Source organism: Struthio camelus, chromosome 2 (genome assembly GCF_040807025.1).
Source record: "Struthio camelus isolate bStrCam1 chromosome 2, bStrCam1.hap1, whole genome shotgun sequence".
NCBI lineage: Eukaryota > Metazoa > Chordata > Aves > Struthioniformes > Struthionidae > Struthio > Struthio camelus.
Window position 1 is genome coordinate 96,032,478 of NC_090943.1, and position 24,852 is coordinate 96,057,329.

The window sequence follows — 24,852 nt, forward strand, 5'->3', positions numbered from 1 at the left end:
CATGAAAAGGCCTTCCAAAGGGCTGCCTCCAGCGCTCCTCCCCCTTCTGTAATATCACCGATTTTTTCTGCAACCAAAAATCACCACAGAATTGCAAATGGTTGATACCACGCGGCGACTGCCAGCTCGTTTGCTTGTTTTCCGCTTGCCTCCTTGGGAGGAGGCCTGGGGCAAGGGGCTGCAGGAGCCCAGACGGGCGACGCTGCCCAAGCAGCCGGAGGGCCCCTCGCACTTCCGCACCTGCAAGCCCACCCGACAGGCACTGGTCTACGACCCCCACAGGGGAGAGCTCACTGGAGGGGTTAGCTCAAGAGAAGCCAGCGTGACAAAAGACTGCACTGTTAAATCAGCCAGGTTTGATAGCTGTATGTCTCAGTGACTAGTGCCCAAGTCCACAAGGCACCAATTCCACGCGCGTTGTGCTCAAAATCAGTGCTGTCAGAAGCCCAGAGAGGGATCGGACACCACCTGTATCGGCAGCCAAGCTTTAGTACTGCCAGGCACAAACACTTAAAAATAATGAATCTGAACGTAAACCAAAAATCCTCCACTTGCAATAAAGCGTAAAACAAACAAACAAAAAAACCGACGTTTTATTTTTGAGTTAAGAAGCATTTGATTCATGTTTCCAGATTTTCTTTCACAATCACCAGAAATAGAAAGCTGACTTAAAAGAAGCTGAGGAGAATGAGAAAGCAACCCCATAAGCAATATTTATCAGTTGTTCTCATCCAAAAAGCTGCAGCTTTCAGAGGAACAGCAACCCCAAAGTAGATTCTGATAAAACCATGCTTATGTCAGTCATAAAACATGTCTCTCAATGCCTGCAAGCACCAAAATCAAAAATCTTAAGAAGAAAACCTTACAAGAATGTTCTCAGGCTGTCTTTAACTTCATTTTATCTACACCAAGGACAAATTCACCTCTCTTTTGCCAATAAAGACCTATTATTTTAGATGCAGGATCTTAGAAGCTAGCCCTAGAGCTTCTAAAGCAGGACACATATGTTGTCAGGTACAGGGAATTTAGACAAATTTAAGGGACTGCATTTTATTTTTCTTTGTATATATCTGCCCCTTATTTAACCAATCCTTGTTTGCACAGGTATGGCAACGTTCAGTTTGGAATCAACTCTTACTGAAGTCCGATTCAAATTTAACAGAATTACGAGCCAGGTGTGTGATAAGCTCCACTCCACTACAATAGCGTATCTCAGTTAACTCAGCAGGGACATTTGTTTAAGTGACAAAAGAATTTGGTGTCAATTCCTCTCGCTGGGTAGGTTGCACTTGTTCTTTACAGCCAATGAATAATAAATCAATGCAAATTACATTGCTTTATCACTAACAACCATTTTCTGGTCAGCTCTACCACAGACTACATTCTCCCCCACAGGAGACAAATAACCCCCAGTGACTTAAATAGGAGTTATTTATAGCCTGCAGGGGAACAACTAGGCTCTAACATATAATTTGCACTACTATATGCTTGCAGTGAATTTGGCCCTTGCTATCTTTGGCTGCAATCAGGGCATAAGCTGCTTTCATCATTAATGCATGACTCTGCGAAGTATTCAAATATCAATTAAAATAATTAGCTATTAGGCAGTTCCCAGTGCCCCACAAGAACTGCCTGACACTTGAGAACTGGGTCACTCTTACCCTGTTTCTTAACCACCCACAGTTTTCATGATTAACAGTTACTTTTCAACTGGACTACACAATTATCTTAAGCCACAAACAACCAAAGCTAAAACTGAGCTCCATGTTGGGACTGCAGACACCTTGGGAGGGGAAGGGTTATAACCATCTTTTCCTATTAACGCAGTATAAAGCCATTCTTGTTTTGAAAGGTGCGTGAGTTTAACACACTCAGAGCTGTCAAGCAGTTACACAGATCTAGAGAAACATGGCTTGATTAAATACCACTGATGGTCAAGTTTGGAGGACTCCCCATGGTTCACGTGAACAAAAGAACGGGATGGTCTTTGAATAGCACAGTTTCTGCGAACTCTCAAATGATGTGCCCTGACAGGCAGTTTAGGATTTACTTTTAGACACTGAAGGAAAATATCGCATGCATGCAAATCAAAGCTAAATCTGCGTATTCAAAGGATTTACAAGAGCACAGAATAACATATTAAAGTATCATAATGTCATGCAAATCGTCTAGCTTACCGGCAAAGGTTCAGATTAAAATTTGCATGTCAGAGCTGAAATAAAACTCTCTCCTCATGCAAACATTAAGAGACAGCTCTGATGACATGACCGATCGTTAACGACAGTAGTTCTCAAATGAACGTAGGGATCAATTGTCCAGATAGGAACACACCATGTAAAGCTTTTGTCTTCATTCAGTAAGGAAACCTTCCATAGACAAAAGCCTATGAAATCCTATGAAGATTTGAGCTGCTAACAATGACAAAAACTAGCAGTGCCCACTCCAGGGAGTCCCTGTTACATGACAGCACACCAAACACCTCCCGGACAGAGGGAGGAGAGAGTGGGGCAAGGAGAAAGAGAGGGCAGTGCTCTACCAAGCAACTCTCTGCCCGCTATTTCCTGCCCCATTACCATCCTCCAGTGGTGCTCCCACTGTTTTTAGTATAGTAGCACCCAGGAAACTCCAGAAAATCCTCCGTCTCTGTAAAGCCAGAAAGCTCCCGGTGAGAGCGTTACCCCTAATGTAGTGCGGCAGGTATGGCAGCAGCTGAAAGACCTTCCCACCTCACCTCGCTTGCTCCTCAACATAAGCAAGCTTCATCTGCTGTGAGGTCTGACATTATCATTGCACAGATCTCTGTAAATAAAGAAATATGAACTGCTGGTGTCTGGTTAGGCCTGTCTCTCTCTGCGACTAAGCAGCTACTTTTAGGGCCTGCTTGGCTTGCCCCAAGGCTTCCCAGGGTGCTGCATAATAAAGATGATTGAAATGCAGACTATGTCAACAGACACTTCCTTTGACAGAGGTAAACAGAAGGACAATACCTCACTCATCAAAAACAATCAGACATACCTATAGGGTATGCAAAGCCAGCCAAGATCCTTCTGGGTTTTCGCTTGTCTTTCAAAAAGAAAACTTTTTACTTCCCTCCATATTTTACATAAAGAGACAAATATGCTGGCAACACCCAAGATGACATCATATCAGCTGCTCATTTCAGGTCAAATACAGTGCGACAGAGAGCAAAGGGCTTAATCTAAATGTGACTCCCTGAGCTTGGTGCCTTTCTGCTCCACCCTCCAAAACGGGCAGTGCTAAAAGATGCCAGACAGAAAAAGCACACCTGGACCCTTGACTTACTGATCAGCCTTCTCCAGAGAAAAATGTCCTTACAGAAGGAAAAAAGTAGTTATCCGCCAGATTGCCTCTCTTGATAGCTCCTATATGATAAAGTCCTCCAGTCCCAGAAAAGATGAAATTAGCATTCTTCCTTAGCCTAGATGCAGTGGTGAAAACACAGTAGAAAACAGTAAATGAATATTCAGCAGTAAGAAGTTTTCAGCCATCCAGCTCATAAAGACAAGAAGAATACGGTACCCTGGCACAGCATCTTCACGGCAGTCAAGATACCAAGGCAAACGAGCATAGGGACTCAAAAGGTACAAAGCGGGACCCATTCAGAAAACCATTCATTTTCCAATCTCCAATTTCTCTAATTGTAAGAGATGCCATAACATTCTCTACTGAGCGTATTAAAATGTGCATTTCTTAACCTTAGCACCATTGTTATTAAGAGTTTCCAGGTTTTCCCACCACATCAGATGGATCAGAAAGAACACCCTGGGTGACAGGGAGCAGGAAGGCTGCTAGGAGTCCTGTCAACTACTTGTCCCTCTCCCAGCCTAAAGCAGAAAGCAGGATGTGATTCACATCTCTGACAATACAAGGCAGCCCTTAGACCTTCCACTGTCTAGCGTTAGTCACGTTTCCTCTCAAGCTATTTAGTAACTTTCCTTGTGCAAAGTGTCACAGGTAACCTCTTAACAAAACTTATGGGAGACCAGGGTTGGGCTGCTGTAGCCAATTATGCAACAGACCTTGTTTGTGCTATTTGGCTTTTCTTTGACTCTGACTATACTCCATGCCTTTGCACCACCATGAGGAAGTTTTAACATGACTGAAGTTTACAGCAGTTATAACAAACCCAGACTTAGTACAAATTTTAATTAGAGCATTTGCCTCTGGTGCAATGCAATAATAAGAAAAAAATGAGTGCCTCTGCTTTCTTCTAAGGATATCTGTATACAGGCAGGTACAGACAGACCTGAGCTTGCTCTGCCTGCGCACCGAGCTGGCTCCCAGCTGGAAGCTGTATATAGCTTTGCATTGTAGGCACAGTATGCTGCGGACAAACAAATATGCCCTGCCACTCAGCACACCTAAGCTTGCCTGGATGGCTGCAGAAAGAAATGACAATAGTGTCTCTGTAGCAAGGAAAAAAAAGAATTTTTTTTTTTTTAAAGCAGCCAACACTTGTTCACACTCGTTCTAAGAAAAACAAGTTTGCCAGCAGTACCCTTGTCTTCTCGCATGGGTACGGTTTCAGAGTTCTCCTGGCATGCTGTTCATCATATTTAGGTCATTTGCAAGTATTAAGCTATCATCTGCACAAAGATGATAGCAAGTATAGCAGAAGAGTAATAGTCAGAGAGGATAAACCACAGTGGGTAGTGGATTATAATAAAGAACCAGCGAAGCCTCGCTGACCCTTCTATCAGTGAGCTAGCTCTTGCTAACACCACTAAATTCTGGTTTGCTGCCATTTGTTTTACTCTGACTGGCTATTTCAAGAGAATCACAGTAAAATAATGGAGCACAAACAGGGTCATAATAAAGGGTGTAAAACTAACTTCTTTTCATTAGGAGGTTTACCAAGTGCCTAACCAGTCACAGTCAAGCCATTGAGAAAATATAATAAAATTAAAGGTGCTTTTTGAAGATCTTGGAAAATTTAGGTTTGAGTATTTTAATTTACTGTTTGTCCTCTGCCAGTGATTTTATTTTTTTTTTTAAACATCAGCGAAAAATAAAAGCGGAGGTTTTGGTTCACACAAAGGGAAGGAATAACAGGGTTCTCCAGAGCAGATGCAAGCATGGGAGAGCTGACTTGTTTCTAACACCCCAGAACCACATGAAGGCACCCACCTTTGGGCACGATAACAGACTGTTCTTCTTGCTGTTATTTCAATAACTGAGCAGAAGCCAGGTGATTTCCTGCTCCACCCTTGGGGCAAGTAGCCTTCCTTGCCCTACCAGAGCCTTTATACCATGCCAGGATGGCTCTTCTTCCCAACAGGGAGCTGCCTAGCGGGAACTAGCAGCTCAAAGGCCACACAGGACCTGGCAAGCCCTCCTTCCTCTCCTGCAAGGACGCAGGAGCTCTTTGGTTAGCAGACTGGCCCCAGAGGCAGCCCCAGCTGCCTCACACCATCCATATGGCTATTCAGGTGAGTTGCAGGCCTCTTGGGTTTCTCCACTTTAACATCGAGTTTCCAGAGCCCGTCTATTCTGAAGGATGCCAAGGAACCACCTTTGCTCTCTCACCGCTTTCCTGCTCTCAGGCCCAGATTTAGGAAATAGCAGCCCATAACAAACGGCATCGACTCACCCTACAATGCCATCATTTCTGGTGCTGAAAACAGGTGCTAAGGACAGACAGCTGAATGTTACGGAGGAAGAATATGTATTACTCCAGTGAATTCATGAGTTAATATGAATTAACAGAGGAAAACTCAGGAAAAAAAAAATCTCCTTAATTTATGGCAAAGCAAAGAGAATATTAACTACATTTTCCTTTCCTTTTCTCCTATCAGCAAGGGAAAGAGCCAGTCAAGCAACATCACAGCTTTGCAAGCTGCCAGGCTGCTATTCAAAAACCAAACAGAATAATAATGTAACCTGATTTTAAGAGGTTCTGGGAAAGCCTTAACACTGAAATTTGTATGCAAGCTTTGTAATTATTAAGATCTCAGAAATAAGGGCTGGTCTGAGTACTGACCTGGATTAGCAAGTCACCTGAAAGTTTACAGTAGGAAAACCATATGGGCATATTCCTGTAGCTACATGTGTAGAGTAATTATGGCATAGGTAAGCAATAACACATGCCCAAGGCATCATACTTGGTGAGGCACGAGGCTTACGTGCATATCTGTGATTACGACTTCAAACTTCAAAGTACCTTATTGCTCAGACAAAATTGGTAGCCTATTTCCTTATAAAACACACATAAGGATCTACTGCTATAAAGTATGCATAGATGCTTATATAACATGAAATTTAAAATGTGAGTATCAGAACTGGACAGGGTCGAGGGGGAGTCCTACTTAAAACATTTTCCTATTTTGTTTTAAAGTGAGCTCATTTCAAAAAATGAAGTATTAGTTAAATTCTAAAACTGCCAAAGTTTGGCCCTGATGCTGAAAGTCTGGTTACTTGGCAGACACCACTTGAAACTCATGCTCTCCTTGAAGAAACAGGGTCCATTTTAATACATCATTCCCACAGATGCTTCCAGACCTTTTAATCAAATCAAGAAAACCCATTACAATCATGTGATTGGTGCTTGTGGGCTAAGATTCACCCATGGCAATTTATGACAAACCAGTAATAAATGTTTCCAGTTTACATGACCTTTTCAAAATAGGTCCACATTTTACAAAGATACATTTTTCTGCAGACTGGTTTCTAACTGAAAAGCAACAGCTTCAAAGCAAATGTTTGTATGAGAGCTGTTGTAACACTCAAATTCTTACAAGATCTTCAAGGCTGCAGTGTGACCTAGGAGGCAGCCATAATGAGACACAGATAGTGAATACAGCACTGATTTAATTATGTCGTTTGATATCTTATGACCTCATCCACTCGTGTTTATACTAATGTAGTGCTTGAAATGCTTTATCGACTTACAGGAAGGTATGGTCTCCAGCCTGAAGAGCTTACAGTCTCAAAGACAGAAACCAGATGAAGGGTGCTCTCTTCCTGTAGGTTTATTGTAGGTTTGGAAGGTTTGCTCTTTTGCATCAAGTTTTAAATACGCATTGAGTGCCGGAGAGCGGGCTGCTGGGCCGTTAATTCCTTTCCAGATCAAATATCTATTGCACAGTTACCTTCAATTACAGAAGACTATTCCCAATAAGGCAAGTTCCTAAGTAGAATTAATAACAGGAAGAAGCAAACACTGTGGTGGGGCAGAGAGGAAGCAATATTTAGAATATCTCCATCAAATTCCTTCAGTTGTGGAGACACCTCATGACACAGATTGAGCTTTCACCCACCTTCTATCTGCAGCTGGAGAAAAATGAGAAGAGTGGGATACAGAGATGGTACAAACCATTAGTGCCTCCAAGACTTCCATAAAGACAACTGTGCTTTATCCGATTTCCTCAGGATATTAACAGTTGAGGCTCAGTGTGGCTAAATATCTTTTATATCTTATTTTGCACTCGTGATTAAGATTCCCTGAAAAATATGTGGTGAAGTAACTCTTTATGGTGTTAACACCCCAAAAAACTCCATGAGGAAACAAATAGTTCTATATGCAGTGCACCATCTGCCAGACATGCAGTAAATAAGGCCATACAATAAATGATGAGAAACAAAACATCAGCAGCCTACCCGCTCATTAAGCATTAACCATGCTGTGCACTGAATGATATGCAGGCCTCGTAGAAAAAAATGGTATGCAGTCCTCTAATTGAAGGTAATCACAATGAATATTTACAAGGAGGGTGAATGAGTAGCTTTAATTCTAGAATTTTCTAGCCTCCAATTGCTTGATTTTGCAACCTGGAAGTTCAGCACCATTTAGTAATCTATAGGCAAAACTTAAGACATGATCTTATTTTACTTCTGTACAGGAAATCCACAGAACATATGCAATGCACGTGCAATTGACACACTTTTACCCACATTAGGTATGTACACATGCATAAGACAATTGCCTTCACTGAAGCCTACCATAACGACCAGATGCAAAGACAGGTTAAAGAAAAGATACCCCAGCTCTGTTTAGTTTCAATATAGTTTTGAAATAGGAACACAGCTTCAGGATATCCTTCTTCTTAAAGTGAGTTTTTGCTTAGCTACACTAGAGTTTAAAACCTCTATTAAAAAACAAAATAAGAACCACCACCACCACCCTGCAAACAAGGATAAAAGATCAAAGGATAGAGTATAAATTAAATATATTATTAGTGGAGAAAATGTGTACAGTATCACTATATATATATATGTGTGTGTGTGTGTGTGTGTATGTATACACACACACAGAGGACATTTTGTGTTTGTGTATGTATGTACATATGTATTTGGAAACCTTTACAGCGATAACCAAAGTTAATCATTCAGCAAGCTTTTGCCCACCAGAGCTGAAAAATAGCTGAGAGAGACCAACAGTAACATGTTTTCATTTTCTTTTCAAACTCTGCTACAAATTCAGCTAATATCACTTTGTATGATCTCATGCTGGGATAGGAGCCAAAAGTTTCACTTGAAATCTTTTCAGTTATCAGATCTGGAAAGCTTTTCAATCACTTAAGTTTAAGAAGCATTTAAAAAGAAAAGAAAAAAAGACAAAAAAAGAAAAAAAAAAGACCAGAGATAAAAGGCCAGGGGCTTGAAACGTTTATCACTTCATCATACTCTTCCATTTGGTGTGCTAGGTCAGCATCTTTACAGACCCAATGGAATGTCTGCTATACCTAAATTTTGAGAAGTAAAAAAAAAAAAAAATACACACCCAACAACAACACACACAAGTATGTACAGGGTTAGAAACAGACACTGAACAAGAAGGCCACACAATCCATATGGAGTGCAAGCTCCTAAGTTAGCATATCTGGGAGTGGAAATACTCCCAGGCCTGCAGAAAGATTTCCAGCCTCGATTGCCAGCTGTAGAAGGTCCTAAACGCTGGCGCTCGTGAGCACGTTGTTTTTCTGCAGGCCTTGCGAGCATCTGCCATGTTTGTGTGCAGTTGTGCGACAGCAACCGGGGAGCACGGGCAAAGCAAGTCTGACGCTCCCCGAAAGCAGCAGCATAGCTACAACTGATCTAGCTCTAACCTCTAACGCGCTGCTCAGGGTGCCAGGCTTGACCATAGCACAGCACAGCCAACAGCACCTACCTACCAGGTGCTTAGCGCTACCAGGTGCTGGAAACATCAGGACAAACTCCCAAAACCCTCAGAATCGACCCAGACAAAAGTTCAAAGAGGGAACACCTGGGAAAACATAATGCCCCTCCTGGAAGCAAACGTTAGCCACGTACTTAGGCATTTCCTAAAACAAAACAGTTCTTCCAACTCCATATGACACCACGCAGGGACTGTGCAAGGACAGATGCGTGTAACAAGTACTTTTCTGGCACGTATTTGTGTTTCCAACTCCAGTCTCCTTCTGGTAAAACCAATATACCTCCTAACCACCATCTATACAGCAACGTCACTGTCATAGCCTTTATCTTCTTCCTACATATTTCCCTCGGGCTTGAGGATCATAGGCAGTATGGCAACATCTCAGCTCTGTCCCTCTGAATTAGACAAAAGTCGTGGCCAAATCTGTTTTTTGTTTTGGTATTGCCTGCCCTCACACATGTAAGGGGAAGACTCACTTATGAGGTCACTCTTAAGCTACACTGGATAGCTCCAGCACTGCATAATAGCTTTTATAGACAAAATGAATCTAAGCTATAAGAACGTTTAAGTTAATTCAAAGATACTGCCGCTACTCTGCTTAGTGTTAGAGCTCATTTTTATTAGTTCTTAACTATTTATCATTGTGTCACTGCTTGGTGCAGCAGCTGTCTGGTCAGTGATATCTGTAATCAAAAGCTCATCCTGTTATGCACTGCTGAGCATCAGTAGCTCCTGATCCGCCTATATAGATGCAGAAGTGAAAACCCTGTGCAAAAAGCTGAGCATCCACCACCTTACGCTTTTACAACAGAAACGAGGTCTTCCTGCTTTGAACAGGCTGTACTAAGAAACATTGATTTATTCACTAGTCAGGACCAGGAAAAGGTATGTTTTAGGTAGTCAGAAAGGTGGAAGAGGTAAGAGTCAATATTAATTCCACAAAATCACATGCCCTTCCCTAGTAATAGCCCCACATATCTACGGTCATATCCAAGTAAAACAGCCTGACATGAACTCCCATCTTTACCTTTTCAGGGTTTGGCTCCCAAGTTCTCTCTTCTCCTCTGAGGGGAGGGAAGGAGCAAGGGAAGGGGAAATCCAAGCACAGCTTCCAGTCGCTGGAAATCATTACCACATTATCTCCCTTCCAGTATGCTTCACAAGTAGCCCAGATGCCTTATGGATGGATCTGGGGCCTACCATGACATTTCTGTTTCACTAACAAATACAAGCAGAAACCTGATAAAACTCCACGTCAAGCTCTTCTCCAGCTGGAGTTTTCCAGTTCAGAATTGCTTCAAGAAAGGCTAAATTCATTTTGTCAGTTCAGACTTTTTTGGCTTTGGGCAAAAAGCTACAAAAATATAAGAAGATATAAAAAGTTCTATACTGAAGAGAGTTTTGGAAGGCTGGGAGGAGTCGGGAGAAAAGAAAAAGCAGTATGTGATTTATAGAAACCTCATGTCACTCTTTATGGAAACCCTCCTGCTACTAAACAGGAACAGAAAACTCTCCTAAGGCTGGGGTTTGTAATTGAAGGGTGTGTCTGCAGCATCTGAAATTTCTTCTATTCTTACTTGCAGCCATCTGAACTGCATCTTCCTGTTTTGACTAAAAACCTTCTGAAGTAAGGCGTAAGTTAATTACAAATTGTCCCATAGTTCACTCACCTATCCTTCCTGGAGCAGGAAGGAACTAAGGTCAGAATTCTCCATTTAAGTCCTTCAATCACATTCACACCCGTATTTCAGAAATGGAAATCCTTACTCTGCTATGTGAATCCCATCTGAAAGAGGAGAACAGGACAGAAGTATTCAGTAACTTTATGTAACGTATGTAACGTATGTAATTATGTACATGCTTTAAAACAGTTAAGACATTTCATGCTGTATTATGACTAGCAGACACACAAGTCAAACAAATTGCTCTAATTCAAGGTCTAATGTCTATAATAAAAAGACAAACACCACAATGCTTTTATAAAACTGCATAATCCTGTATTTCAGGATATTTCATGTTCAGTTATAGTAAATGCCAGTTAGGCATTACAGTCTCTTCCATTAGTGGAACCAGCCCAAAGTTTCTGCCAGGATGCTTTCCTTATAAAAGACTTTCTTGAGCAGAAACATAACCTGGAACGTACTTTTAAAATAGAGCCTTAAGAAATAAAATTTATCTAACTTTCACACTATAAAAGGAAGCCAGATTTTGTCCGTGGAACACCAACCCACCCTCAGCATTGTGTTTTCTTGTTCTCTGCAGCCTCTGTAACCTACAGCTTTCAGTAGCTTTTATTTATTTATTTTAAGGAGCCAGCCCCCAAACAAGGCTAAACATGCTATGTGGAGGCAGTGGGTGATCACTCTGTAATGTTTGCAGAGTACCCCAGACAGCCTCAGCAGCACAGCCCCTAACATTACCCTCTCCCAATACACGAGGCACACACAATAACACCTGCCCACTGGGAAACAGCCTAGTGTGGCAGCTACACTGGGTTGGCAACTGCAGTTTTAACAAGTAAAATACAAGAGTAAGACTTAAGCCTTACTAGGAAAACACTAACAAAAGATCAAATACAATAAATAACATTAGGAACAGAAAATTCAGTATTCATATGTCTCTCGTGCAAATACATTCTTATGAGAATATGTTCTCATATCATTTACATATGCCTTATTTTTAATTTTAAAGTAAATTTTTATATAGCATTATTATAAATACCTATTTTCTCTCTTTGAGTGTGGGTGGGGGTGGGTGGGTGTGTGCATGTGTGTGTACACATGCACAATACACGCACATAATATCTACTTCTAGAGCTTTAACTCTAACTCTACACATGATCCGACATGGAAGAACATCAACATAAGCAGACATTCCAGCCTCACAACACAAAGTTTTAAAGTACATGTCTTTGGACCTTACAGTACGAACTATAGACACTGAGGTCTGTCAAGATATGAAGCATCCAAAGATTCAGCCCCATGAATTGCCTCACAGACTCTTCCAATGGTCATAAAGTTGAATAAGAGGTCATTTTTGCAAAAATTCCTGAAAATTCTAGGGAGGATATGAGAGAAAGGACTTTCTGTCAGCAATAAACTTTTGTTTCCTCTAAAAATGTTAAGTACACCTTTAAAAAAAAAGAAAAAGTATGAGTAAAACACATTGTGGCTGATCAAAGTTAAGAAGACTTCAAGTCCTAACCACCTAGATAGTAGGATCCTTGTCCAAAGGTAAAAAATTAACAGTTAAAAGAAAATAATTACCACCCTTCATGTTTTAAATTAAAAAAAAAAAAAAGGAATATTGAATCACAGCCTCCTAGCCAAAACTGCCAATGGTTACCAACTCTAAGCATTGGGAAAGGTTCTGCAGCAGGTACTAAGAGACACCTTCAAAAGCATAGATACATTTTTACTGCAGGGTGTATCAGAAAGATCCCATGCTACACACAGGCACTGCTGTAAGGGTTACAGCGTTACAGCTGGGGCCACTGGCACAGCAGTCTAGCAGTTTGCGGTTTATGCAAATAGCTGGTTTGGGAGCTTGCAATCAGTTTTTATATAATCATGATGTATACAGTGTAATGTTCTCCTGACATGCTGGAAACGTGTCCAAAATAACTGCACAGGACTTGGGAGTGTTTTGCTTTTACAGACTTCTAATATTTCAGTTCACACCTGAAGCAGATAACAGCATCTGCAAATACAAATTTCTTCCTATTATATAATTATCTGATTGTATGCGACTGAACATTAAATGTTGCAATTAGTTACCTTGCTGAGGAATGCACTGCACATTAAGCTAGTAAAGGATAAAAAAAAAAAAAAATCACTGAACTTCAAATCAGAAAGCCTCACCTTCAAAATGCAAAGAAGCCTGTTTTCTACCTTCAGCAGCTAAAACTGCAAAAAAGGAAAGAGACCCATAGAAACCCAGAGGGCCGAAGGAAGGAAATTACATGAGTTTGGACACCTTTGGCCACCACAAAAAGATGAAACTTAAATAGTGTGTAGAAGCCATCAAAATTAATCTTATTGTCATAAAAACGCTGCTTGGATCCTCGATCTTCATCACTGGATCTCTCTTTTTGGACCCAGAGAAAGTTTCACAGCTTTTCAAGATCAAATAGAAGGGGTCATTATTAGGAGACTTTATCACTTGAAGCAAGTACGATCTGAAAATGTTCATAATGACTCTCTCCCCGTGCACTTTGTGCTGCCTGCCAAGAATATTTCAAAGCCCAGCTGTCACTGATATCTATGATGCTTCTTCAAATATGCAGAGACACACACCTTAAAATCTGTCAGCAGCTGGTGTGAAGAAGAAAAGCCAGAAGTCTCAGCGCTGGAAAAACCAGTTGAAATATATGCTTTGTTGCTTAAGAGTTAAAAATAAAAACGGACGGGCACCAGAACAGAGGTGGGTTGTTCAGAGACAAACCTCAAGGTTCATACTCAAGCTTGGACCCACTGAAATCAGAATGAAACTGGATTTTTGGAATTAGCCCTGAATTCTGAAAGCAAACTATAGGCCACAACATTTGCCTCATTTGTGTGCAAGCAAACCTGCACATACAGATCAACGGTGAGACTTTTTCTTTTATAGAAGATATGGAAAAACATAGGAGTTCACGAAAATACATTAAATAAATAAAAGATATATTGTGATTAAGAAATTAGGGTCTGAAAGTCTTCCTGGTTTCAGGTCTCTAATTCTGAATGATCTGATTTAAGGTTTATCATAATCTCTGCAAATAGGAAAAGAAAATTCTCTTATTTTTTAACACATTCAAAACAATACCATCTTTATTTAAGATTCAAGATGGCCAGATAGACTATTTCACTTTATTTTTTGTGTGACCATGTACTTATGTTTCATGAAGCAGCTGACTAAACTGCATAATTAAACCAAGATACAGGGCTGAGATACTGAAGCATAAATCTCCTTCTCTGCATAAGCTGTACCATCCAGGCAACCAGTCAATATCACTTAATGCTTTTATCTAAAAGACAAAAAAAATTAATAGTCTCAGTCAGAGAAGCCCAGCCCTTTTTTTCCAAGAAGTCTACCAAAGTCACCTGAAACGCATTTGTCAGTCACACACACATCAAAAAAGATGCAGCATCTTATCAGCGCTTGGGAGAGCAGGAGGGAAGAAAAGCAGCACGCGTTAGCGTGGCGCAGGACAGCTCCAGGCCAGGGAGCCGCGCGGGGTCAGGGGCCGCGCTCCAGAGCTTCACGTGCCAGGATGCATAAAATCAGTGCTGATGCCCAGAAGAGGAAACTTCAGCTGCAGGAGGTCACTAAACGCTGGCTACTCTGTAAGACGGTAGGTTTGAAGGAATGCCCATAGGTACACACGCGCGCACACACACAGAGGGAAGGGAGGTATACAGGGCAGTCCGTACTTCTAAAACCACTGTGAAATAGGACAATGGAAAGCAAGCATCAAGTGGATGTGAAATTTTCATGGAAACGCAAACTTATTTCTAGAAAATAGTCAAAAGGTTTTTCACTCCTCCAAAACAATAATAAAAAAAGGGCACACTTTCCCCCACAATCAAGAGGTCCTCTAAAATAGTACTTTCACAGCCATCACTACCACTAACAACCTTTTGCTTGTTTGGGGGTGTGCGGGTGTGTGTTTGTTTTTTAAACAAGTGCTTATCACTATCTGAACGCAACCCTGATGTGACCTAGAAGTTAGCTATATTAGGTTCAAAGGATGCTGTTATCAAAGAAGGGGTAAACTGAGCCACACTGATCCCAACCGTCCTCGGAAAAAGGGAAAGACAGCCAGCCAGCTGCAAGAACCAAATGCTTCTCATTTGACTATGCATTTTTGAAAGCTACTCAGATACTGTGATGATGATGAAATACAGTGGAGTACATCAGGACCATACCAGAAAAATTCTTGTTTGCTTATATCTGTTTAAAATGCTACCCAATACAGTCACAATCATCTTTTTTTTTTTTTTTTGGAGGTGGGGAGGGAAGTTTGGGGACTTGTTTTTTTTTAATAAAGACCATATGTAACGTTAGTCATAGGTACCCCAGTATAGATGATGATCTGGATCTCTCCCTTTACTTGCCCATCACGGAACACAACAGAGGGAAGGCAAACCATACAAATCTGGGTCACATCAATCTAAAGCCCATATACACTGTGACAATCAACCTCCACTGCCCTATTTCACCCTGTGATCCCTCTCCCCCACTGGAATGGAAAAGCAGGAGGAATAGCAGCAGCATGAATCCCTCACCCCCTGCGACAGGGGAAAGCTAGTGCCGAGATTAGCCCCTTGCTCCATCACCACCAGGAGCAAAGAGAGGGAGATATTTTACTATTTATCCCCTTGGCTCAGAGCTCAGCATAACATTAGGGTTAGGGTTAAAGGAGAAGGCCTAGAGGTCCCTGAGGAGTGGGGCCAGAAAGGGGCTGCCCAAGGCAAATGTGAGCTGTCTTGAGGACAGGACTGTGAGAAATTAATCATTTGGGCCTCGGCTCAGGGACCTTTTTTTAGGGCTCAGCCTCAAATGAGGGTGAGGGTTGAGAGGGAGCAAAAGCGTAGGGTCCCTGGCGGAGCATGGCTGGAAAGGGGCTACAAGAAGCTGGTATGGGCTGGAGAACGGGGCCATGAGAAAACGGGGGCCATGGTTAGGGCACCCCGCCTAGGGCTGTGCGTAAAGTAAGGGTTGAGTCTTAAAGCCTGGAGTGGCTCCCTGTGGAGCAGGGCTGCCCTCTGCCTAGGTGGGTGAGCCAGGGCCACAGCGCTTTTCTGCCACTAAACTCATCTCCTGCACACAGAGGAGATGAGAGCTGTAAGTCATTTGCCCCTCCAAGCTGCTGTTTCAGGTTGCAAATACGTTTATGCAGACATCCTAAACTTCATTACACATGACTTGCTTCAGGTTTTCAGCATAGCTTTCCAAAACATTACCTCTCCCCCAACAAACCCATTTCTTTCCAAAGGAGGAAAAAAGGCAACAACACTTCATAACTTCCAGAAGTGCATTCCTATGTATGCACTGCACCTCAACCTAGCCCAAAGCATACAGATCACACGTGCTAAAGAAACTGAGCCTGGTACCCAGAGGTGGTGTCCATGCTCACAGTTGTCTTTTATTTGAAATTCAGGACTTGCACAATACAATTGTGCAGTTCTCCCTACAAAGACATCCTAGACTTCCCTGTGCTACCACAGACTGCTTTATTCAACTCCGCATCTCCAGAAAGAAGTTTTCTTTTCCCGGACTTCTCCACAGTACTGGTTAAGAATGAAAAAGAAGGTATGCATGCCCAATATGTTGGGGAAACAGTTTCTTAGAAGTTCATTATTTTTAAAGTTGATCTATTATCTAGATATGAGTAAGTGCCTATCTTGGGTTATCCGCCACTTAATTGCCGGTCACAGCCCTGAATTGCAGATTCAACCTCTCAAGATGCAAAAAATCTTTACATTAATTAGCTTTGCATTAGAATGAACTGAAAATGGAAAAGGTGACCTATTTTTTTCTCGCTCATTTTCTTCTTAATATGAAAATCTCTCTCTCTCTCTTTTTTTTTTCTTTTTACTGTAGCCACAATGCAAATGAAACACACATGTTTTCTGAAAGTTAACTGTAAAGCTAGTCATTAAGTGTAAAACAAGCCTTCCGGATGAAATTTCATTTAAATTGTCAAAAGAAACTACAAAAATTGTTTTTCTTATATTTTTTCATCAAAGCTCATCAAGTGTAGGTCATTAATGCTGCAGAACAGAAGTCCAGAAGAAATTAGAAGTTTGTTCCTTTCAAATTAAAACTAGCAACAACCTATCCATGGGAGGAAGAAGGTTGCAGAGTTTTCACAACTTGCCAGTTAAAGAGTTAAAGCCCTTTTTAAAATGTGTGTGTGCGTGTGTGTGTGCGTGTGTAATATTTTAGGTGTAATTTGTATCATGACTACCAATAGACAAGTCACAGAATAAAGGTAATATCATCAAGAAAGAAAAAGTAGTATCACAACCCATCCAAGAATGCCTACACTCTTAAATCCTTCTACTACCAGTAAATTTAAAAATGTCTTCAAAATTGACATTACTTTGATTTTGCCATTATCTACCAGAGTTGTAAATAAACCATGACTCAGAGTAAGGCTAGTAGAGCACCCTGTCCCAAGCTGCCCAGAAAAAGCTGGCATTCTTTATAGTACACCTAATTTATTCTTTTATATGAATTAGTACTCTATAAAACAGAAACCAAAGCAAAAACATATTAATTATGAAAATAATTATCATACTTTTACAGTTTGCATTCTCCCAAAAAAAAAAAAAAAGAAAAAGGTATATGCACCAAAAAAAGTAATGACCATAGGGACAAATCTATGGCACACCAGCTTCTGCCTTTCCAGACTTCATTGGTGGTTTCCAGTGGTCAGGGAAATAACTTCCAATACTTTCACCACTTCCTTTTAATTATGTAGTTTCCTTAGAGGTGTAATTAATGTGGGCAATATATAGTTTTATATATCTATAGCTAGATAGATAGATAGTTAAAGCAAGACTTCGCTTTAACTGAAAGCTATATTTTTACACATAGCCCACAAAAAAAGAATGAGCAGCTGCTCAGAAATAAACTTAACTTATGAATATAATTGCAATCATCTGAGGAAGGAGAATAAGAAATTCGGCTTGTGTTCAACTATCATCTTTTTGAGATGTGAAGTATAAATCATTAAAACATCTTTATCTCACAAAGACACCGTCAGCTTGAGAACAACAAACCAATTTTGGACATAACTTTTCACCATAGCCAACCAGATATCATAGGGGGCAGAGGTCCACAAAATATAAGCTCAAACATGTTCCACCTTTTTGCACTCTTAAGGAAGTTGTCCTATACTAATCAAACTTCTTATCCAATGTTTATTTATTAGATCATCTATGTATATTGTTTGATACAAAATATTCAGTAAAACCCTAGGATACTAAGATTCCAGCCTTGCCCATTATAGACTTTAAAAATAACTAAATAAATTTAAAATGATGTTCATCTGAAAACCATAGAAACGAAAACTAAGTCACCACAGTGCCCCTTGTATAACTTAAATGTATCAAGTTCTACTTAAAATATGTCATCCTGAACCTCTTCCTCTGCTGCAAATTTCATAACTTGAGTAGAAGCGGCTGGACAGAAGATTGGAGCCTTTAACTGCTGAGAGCCTCCTAACCTGTGAGACTGGACCAGCCACTTTATTATTACAAAAATAGTCATTAGTTGGACCTCACTTTTACCTTCTCAGAAAAGGAGGAGTTAAAAAATATCAAATGTTAAATAGTAAGCATTTCTGTCTCTGTTGTGTTAGATTCTGAGATGAAAGGGGCAGTTTATACTCCTTTGACCTGCAGCAAAGGATAATAATACTTTAAAAAAAAAAAAAAAGCATTTAGATCATGTTTGGAAATTTTCTCTGGAATTACGATAATAATATATTTCTATTTAACTCCTTTCCTGAGTCTGACTGGTATTTTCTGACAATCTCTTTCATCCAAAGGAAAAAGAATCCTAATCAGCTGAAAATGTTTCATGAAAACATAGCAGCTCTAAATAGCTGGCAAGGAAACACAGACCCCAAACATCGTGGTTCCCACCAGCCTGTCTTGCAAGCAGAGTCCAACCTTCCTGCTTTGAAAGCTTGGCTCAACTCTTGGGTCTGCAGCAGGAAGCCCAGAGAGAAAACACCAGTGTGGGGTCCTGGGAGAACATGACTGCCAGGTCAAGGGGATTTAGAGCCAGACACCCCTAGGTGGTGAGATGCAACCTGCCGGAGACATGAAACGTGTGCCGAGCTGCTCGTTTCAGTACAAATGGCATGGGCAGGAGCAGAACTGTAGGCACGCTGGTCCATGGTGTGCTGAAACCACAGTCACCCACAAACAGTGAGGTCGGGAAGCGGCTCAGTCACAGCTCTCCACAGCACAGGTTAGAGGTAAATATCAAACGTGACTTGGTTTTTGAGTGGGTGGGAAATGACTTAGCTCCAGGACTGATAACAGCCGTGTCAACTTTGCACTTCCTCCGAGCTTTGGGCAGTCCTGCTTACTCTGAGCTGGCTCAAAACTTGCTAGAACAGGCAAGTGTTGGGGAGATAGGTCCTAAGTTATTCTGTAAACCTGCCTTTAGCGTCTCTTCCTTGTACTGCCATACTGCTAGATACGTATCGATGGTTTAGGAGCGCTTCAGAGACGAGATAGATGCTCCACCCCACAGCCCTATGCTCCTAGGGCTAGACATGAGCGCGCGCCGCTCTCTGTCCTCTGCCAGGCTCACCCAAAGGAAGCCCACGGGAATGGATCGGGTGGGAACTGTGGTGCGCTCGCACCAGGCGCTGCGCCAGAGGACCCGGAGAGACAATGAACTCCAAGAGACATTACCAGAGGTCAGCATGGACAGAGCTTATCATACACTACGGCAGGAGCAGCTATTTGAACATCCAAGACAGGAAACAGCTGTTTCTGAGTTTTTGCTTACTGGCCGGTTGTTTAGGGGGCAAAAGGAGGAGAGAGATGTGAGGAAGGGGAGAGAAAAGTTTTTAGGGCGCTCAACGTTAGCTCCTGCAGAGTTAACGTTTTGAAGAAAAGCTTGCCAAACTTCACAGTATTTTACTAACACGACTGATATTTTGGAAGGAGTTGTTTTTGAAACAATTTAATAAAGGACCTTAAAAGCATGTGTATATTCAGAATCAACACTGGCTCTTGATATTAAATCCTTATCTCTCCTCCCCTCTTCCCAACCCTCCACTAAATACAATTAAGTCTCATTTTCCTTCCAGTGCTGTATGCTTTCTTGGCAAAGACCAGACTGCAAAGCCTATCAGAAAACAGAGAATGGAGGAAGGAAGGATGAAACCCAGCAAGAGAGCTGTGCCCAAGGCCAGTGATCTGAACACAATTTAGCTTACAGTTAACTCACAGCATGACTTTCATAATGCCCTTTATCACCTATGAAGCCATTTCCACATTACTCATTATCATTACACATAACAAGACAAGGAAAGATGAGTTTGTACAAAATGGAAAGCCATTAGCATAGGATCACCAATTGGCAAAAGTACAATGAATTTTAGAAAAAAAAAAAGCTTCTTGTTTAGATTCAGCAGAGAAGAAAAGAAAAATCAGTAAATCCCACTGAAGGCAACCTGCAGCAGCAACCCTGATCATACTGTGCAAAACCTCCACTGGACCCCATGGAGCTCCTCTCAGGGGGCAACCAAGGAGCCCTGCTCAGGCCCTACACCAGTTCTACTCTCTCATTTCACATACAGTGTACACGTTTTCCTTCTTGTTACATTTAAATAGAGGGAAGTCATCTACAAAGAATAAGAAATCAGCACAGTACGCATTTCGACTGTGCTCCTACCTGGAGCCCACTGATAAAATATTTGAGCTACCAAGTATACCAGAAGCGTTTAGCTTATTGCCTTTTTTTTAAACCACAGCAGAAAGATTCTTTGTCAGTGTTGCAGGGATTTGATTGGACCCCTTCAATAGGTGTCTTGTGTATGAAGAGCAGCAGAATCTTACCAAGTTAGAACTGTGTGGAAAAGACAATATGCAAAAATTAATAAATTCAAGACTTTTCATATTCCTGCAGAAATACATTTTGAGCTTTGGAAACAAGACTAAACTTCTGAATGTTGACATCAAAATAAACAGAATTTACCTCCACATGAGTAAAAACCTCACTGCAAAACCTGGCTCTTAAGCTTCTTGCCTTCCTTTGTAATGCCCTATATTATTCACTTCTTTCAACTGACTATTTCTTCTCATTTGACCTGTTTAACCTCACAGTTTAAGCCTTCCACTCGCAGACCACTTCTGCTGCTCTCTCAGCTCATACACAGGCTTCCATTAGAGCTATTCTCAGCCTGCAGGAATGTTAATTGTTGTAGAATTTGCACTGTAAAAATCAATGCCATAAAAAAGAGCTGAGCAACAGAAATTCAACCACTAGTCCAACATATTCGGTTCGGTTCCCATCACTGAGAAAATATGAAGAACAATAAAATAGAGGTTTTGTTTTGGGGTAGGAGGAAAGGAAAAATGTAGCACATGTCTAAAATGAAAAGTAGAACAGGGTAAAAAAAAAAAAAAAACTCTGAAGAGATGAAATGGCACAATGCAAGAACATAAAACCACAAACGGAAAACTTGGCAGAGATTAAACTCCAAAACACATAGATATGATTGTTTCAAAAAATATATAGCCCATCCTAACACAAAATGTTTATTTTTTCTAAACTTTCCTGATCGTGCTATCGGGCATTTGCCCCAGGTCCCTTCTTATAGGCATGCAGTAGGGAAAGGCTTGGTGGTTTAAAAAAAAAAAAATTCCCTTCTATATCCAGACATGACTCAATAATTAAAACTTGTTTCTATTTATCTAAAATCAAGTACATTTTTAGTATAGCTCTGGTAACTTCATTCAGCAGACCTTCATGAACTTAAGCTAAAAACATGTTCAAGTGGCCAAGAATGCTATTCTAGTCATACCCTCATTGCACGGGTTGTTCCCGGTACTGCCTGTCCTCACAAGTCACTGAGCAGACGGAGACAAGGCAGCCATGCCAAGAGGCCCAGCAGAGTCGGCAAACAAGAAAGAGGCTCACCAAGGTTTCCACAGGAAAAAAAACACAACGAGCACTAACGCGGTTTGTCTTCTGGGAGACCCGGTAGTTAGAGGCAAACCTTTTTTAAGCTCAGTGGAAAAGACACACACACAAGGCACCAGTAAATTACAGAAGCCATTATCCCAACCTGCCACAGCCGCAGTGCCGTGGCCTCTTCACCAGGCTGGATTGCCACCTCCCGCCTTAACCTCCTCCTACCGCTAAATCCCTCTGGTAAATGCAGGCTGAGCTTGTGGCATCACCGCAGTCCAACTAGAAGCAGATTTGCTGTCTAAGTAGAGGCAGCACATGAGATTTTCAGATTGCCTTCAAGTCTGATTTAGAAAAAAACAAAAATTTATCTGAGGGTTTGTTTTGTTTTGGGAAGGTTTTTTGTTTGGGTTTTTTTTTTTTTGCTTTTTTGTTTTGTTTTTTACAGATTTGATTGTAAGGCACTTACAAAGACATGCGGACACCCCTGACCAGGAACTAGGAAAAAGCAGGGGGTGAAAGAATATGCCACTGGCATGGCCTTTCCTATTATGATATAACACCTCCGACAGAAGTGCATGTCCATCAGCAGAGGCACACCTTCGCACTGTATCTCAGAAAAGGCTTTATTTTAACATATTTTTAAACTGTTTAATGGGAAACCAGCGTATGTGCTATACTTTAAATCTCTGAATTTCTCTTGGTTGCAACAGCATCACCCTGTGCAGGACACATTACACACCCTATTTAGGAGACGACTTGTTAGTCTTTTTGTGATTTTTGGACAGAGTCTAGATCTTCCCCTTTCATTTTCTTCCTTTGAAGTCTTAGAAAAAGTATTTATGGCAAAAATACGACATATCTATAGAGAACCTCTGCAGGTAGTAGGTTTCCTCCAACTACTGCTTTTCTAGCAAGCCCAGCGCTGGGTGTACAAGAGGGTTTCCTGCCCAAATCCATGCTGGGGGGGTCAGTGCTGACTCCACAAAGCCATTCACTCTTCATCGGCAAATCAGTTTGCTTAAAACCCAAAGCACTATTTTGCCTCCAGTGGTTCAGTGACAACCGTATAGACTCAACAGAGAAGATTTTTACCTTGCTACTGTTTCATCAATCAAAGAGGGAGTGAATGTATGTGTATGTGTGTGCATGCAAGGGGCGTGGGTGGGGGGAGGTTTACAGCCCCCTCCTAAATCCTGTTTTATTAGTGCTGTAAAGTCAGAGTCAGCCCAGCTGTTTCTCTCATCACATCACTTGCACACCATCAGTTTTGCCTGATAACAAGCTGTCACAACTTCTCCTTTCAGGAGAATACTGGTTTGTCTTGTTGCTTTTCTGCCCTTTTCTGAAACTGTCCAGCCTAAGTTTGAAGGGGGAGGGTAAAGTGATTTGTGTCTCTGTTAGGGTTTGCCTTCAAATAGGAGATAAAGAGTGGAAATGGCTGGGAATCCATTCGCCAAGGCTTGGAAATACTAAGCGAGGTATTTCAAACCTCTTCCCAGGTAACTGTTGGAGGCACTTTAAGACTTGAAAGCAGTGCCTTGATTAAGCTACCTCCCCTAAAAAAAAAAAAAAAAAAGTTACTTCAATCAAATCAAGACACTATGGAAACCTCTTTGAAATACCACTGCCTGCAGTCTCACTAAGTCCCAGGCATAATTCCCAAAGACTTCAATAAAATCTTTGTCTGGGATAAGGAGTGCCAGATTTGGCCCAGTTTAATACATTAAGTCTGTGGTAGGTGAAAAACTGAAGCACAGAACGATTGTGAAATGAGCTTCATAACCAGTGAGATAAGGGGAAAACGGCACTCTTATTTTCATGCAGTATACAGGAACATATGTGGGGCTGGAATGGGAAAATTACAGCAGAGGAACAGGGAGCAGGAGTTTTAGGCAAAAAAGTATTTAATATCCTCCCAGCGTGGGCTGGGAAGGATTTTGGTATGCTTGTTAGAGAAGCTGGCTGAAGTGGAAGGCTCAGAAAGCTTTCAAGGACTCATGTGTATGTTAAGGGCTAAGCCTATGCAAGTTCACAAAGTTGAGTAAATTCTTCTGCCAACTCTTCCAAGCTTGAGGCAAACACAGATAACCTCAGCTTAACCCAACTCCAAGCAAACCTTTCCTTCTCACCCCCGCCCTCAATTAGCGAGCTTAAATCCAGAGTATCTAAAAATAAACTATGAAATCACTTCAGTTACAGCTCTGGTAATGCACTTTTTTATAAACTTCTCCATATCACTCAAATGCTCAAGTCTCATTTGTTAAAGCCCTAATTTGTTAAAAAACAAATAAATGCATGAAAGGAGTGATGAGGCTTAACTTCCAGCAGGTCTTTTCCTGCATCACAGTATTTCTATCCACACAATAAGCTAAGTATTCCTGTCTGCATTACTGTTATCTGCTTCTGCTTTTAAGATAAGCAAAGCTAAAATAGCTTGTTGGGGAACTTTCAAATATAGATAGGTTTCTTGCACTGCTAAAATAAGGGCTAATGCACTTATTTCAGAATTTTAGGATCTCTTTCTCTGCTTGTCCCCCCCAGCTGTGAGCATCCATTCTCATGGCAATCTTTGACATCAAGACCACCCAGATGTATCTTCATCTCTCAACCATCTGCCTCTGTTGAGCCGAGATAAAAATCTAGACAGAACCTCTATTATTACTTTATCCATAACTTGCCTAAACCTTCACTTGCAAAACACTGACTCACCCCATCTTTAAGCACCTGAAGAACGTAAAGAAAGAAAAATTAACTCATGGGCATGGAAGCACAACAGGCAACAGCACAAACTTGCAAGTCAAACAAAAATCAAAGCAAAACCAGAAACAAAGTTATTAAAGCTGCTGAAAATTCAACTCCTAAAAATAGGAGCCAGAAGGAGCTTGATCTGTTCCTTTTTACCATATTGCTAATTCGTTACCAGCTGATATCTAACAATGTTTTGCCTTATTAGTGCCTCATCAACCCCAAATTAATAGCTCTGAAAATTGAATAATCACCTACTTTACATCCAGAAACTTTAGTACCACTCCTTGGCCTGCAGTGAGAAAAAAAAAATCTAGAGCCAC

General features: G+C 41.2%; 1 long non-coding RNA gene across 4 annotated transcripts in view; it reads right to left on the minus strand.

Moving 5' to 3' along the window:
* Positions 1-24,852, minus strand: part of LOC138065966 (uncharacterized) — a 270,768-nt gene that overhangs the window by 119,416 nt on the left and 126,500 nt on the right. For all 4 annotated transcript variants that reach the window (XR_011139033.1, XR_011139032.1, XR_011139030.1 and 1 more), the window contains one exon: positions 10,807-10,922. This is a non-coding gene — a long non-coding RNA (uncharacterized lncRNA). The remainder of the gene's footprint in view (positions 1-10,806; positions 10,923-24,852) is intronic.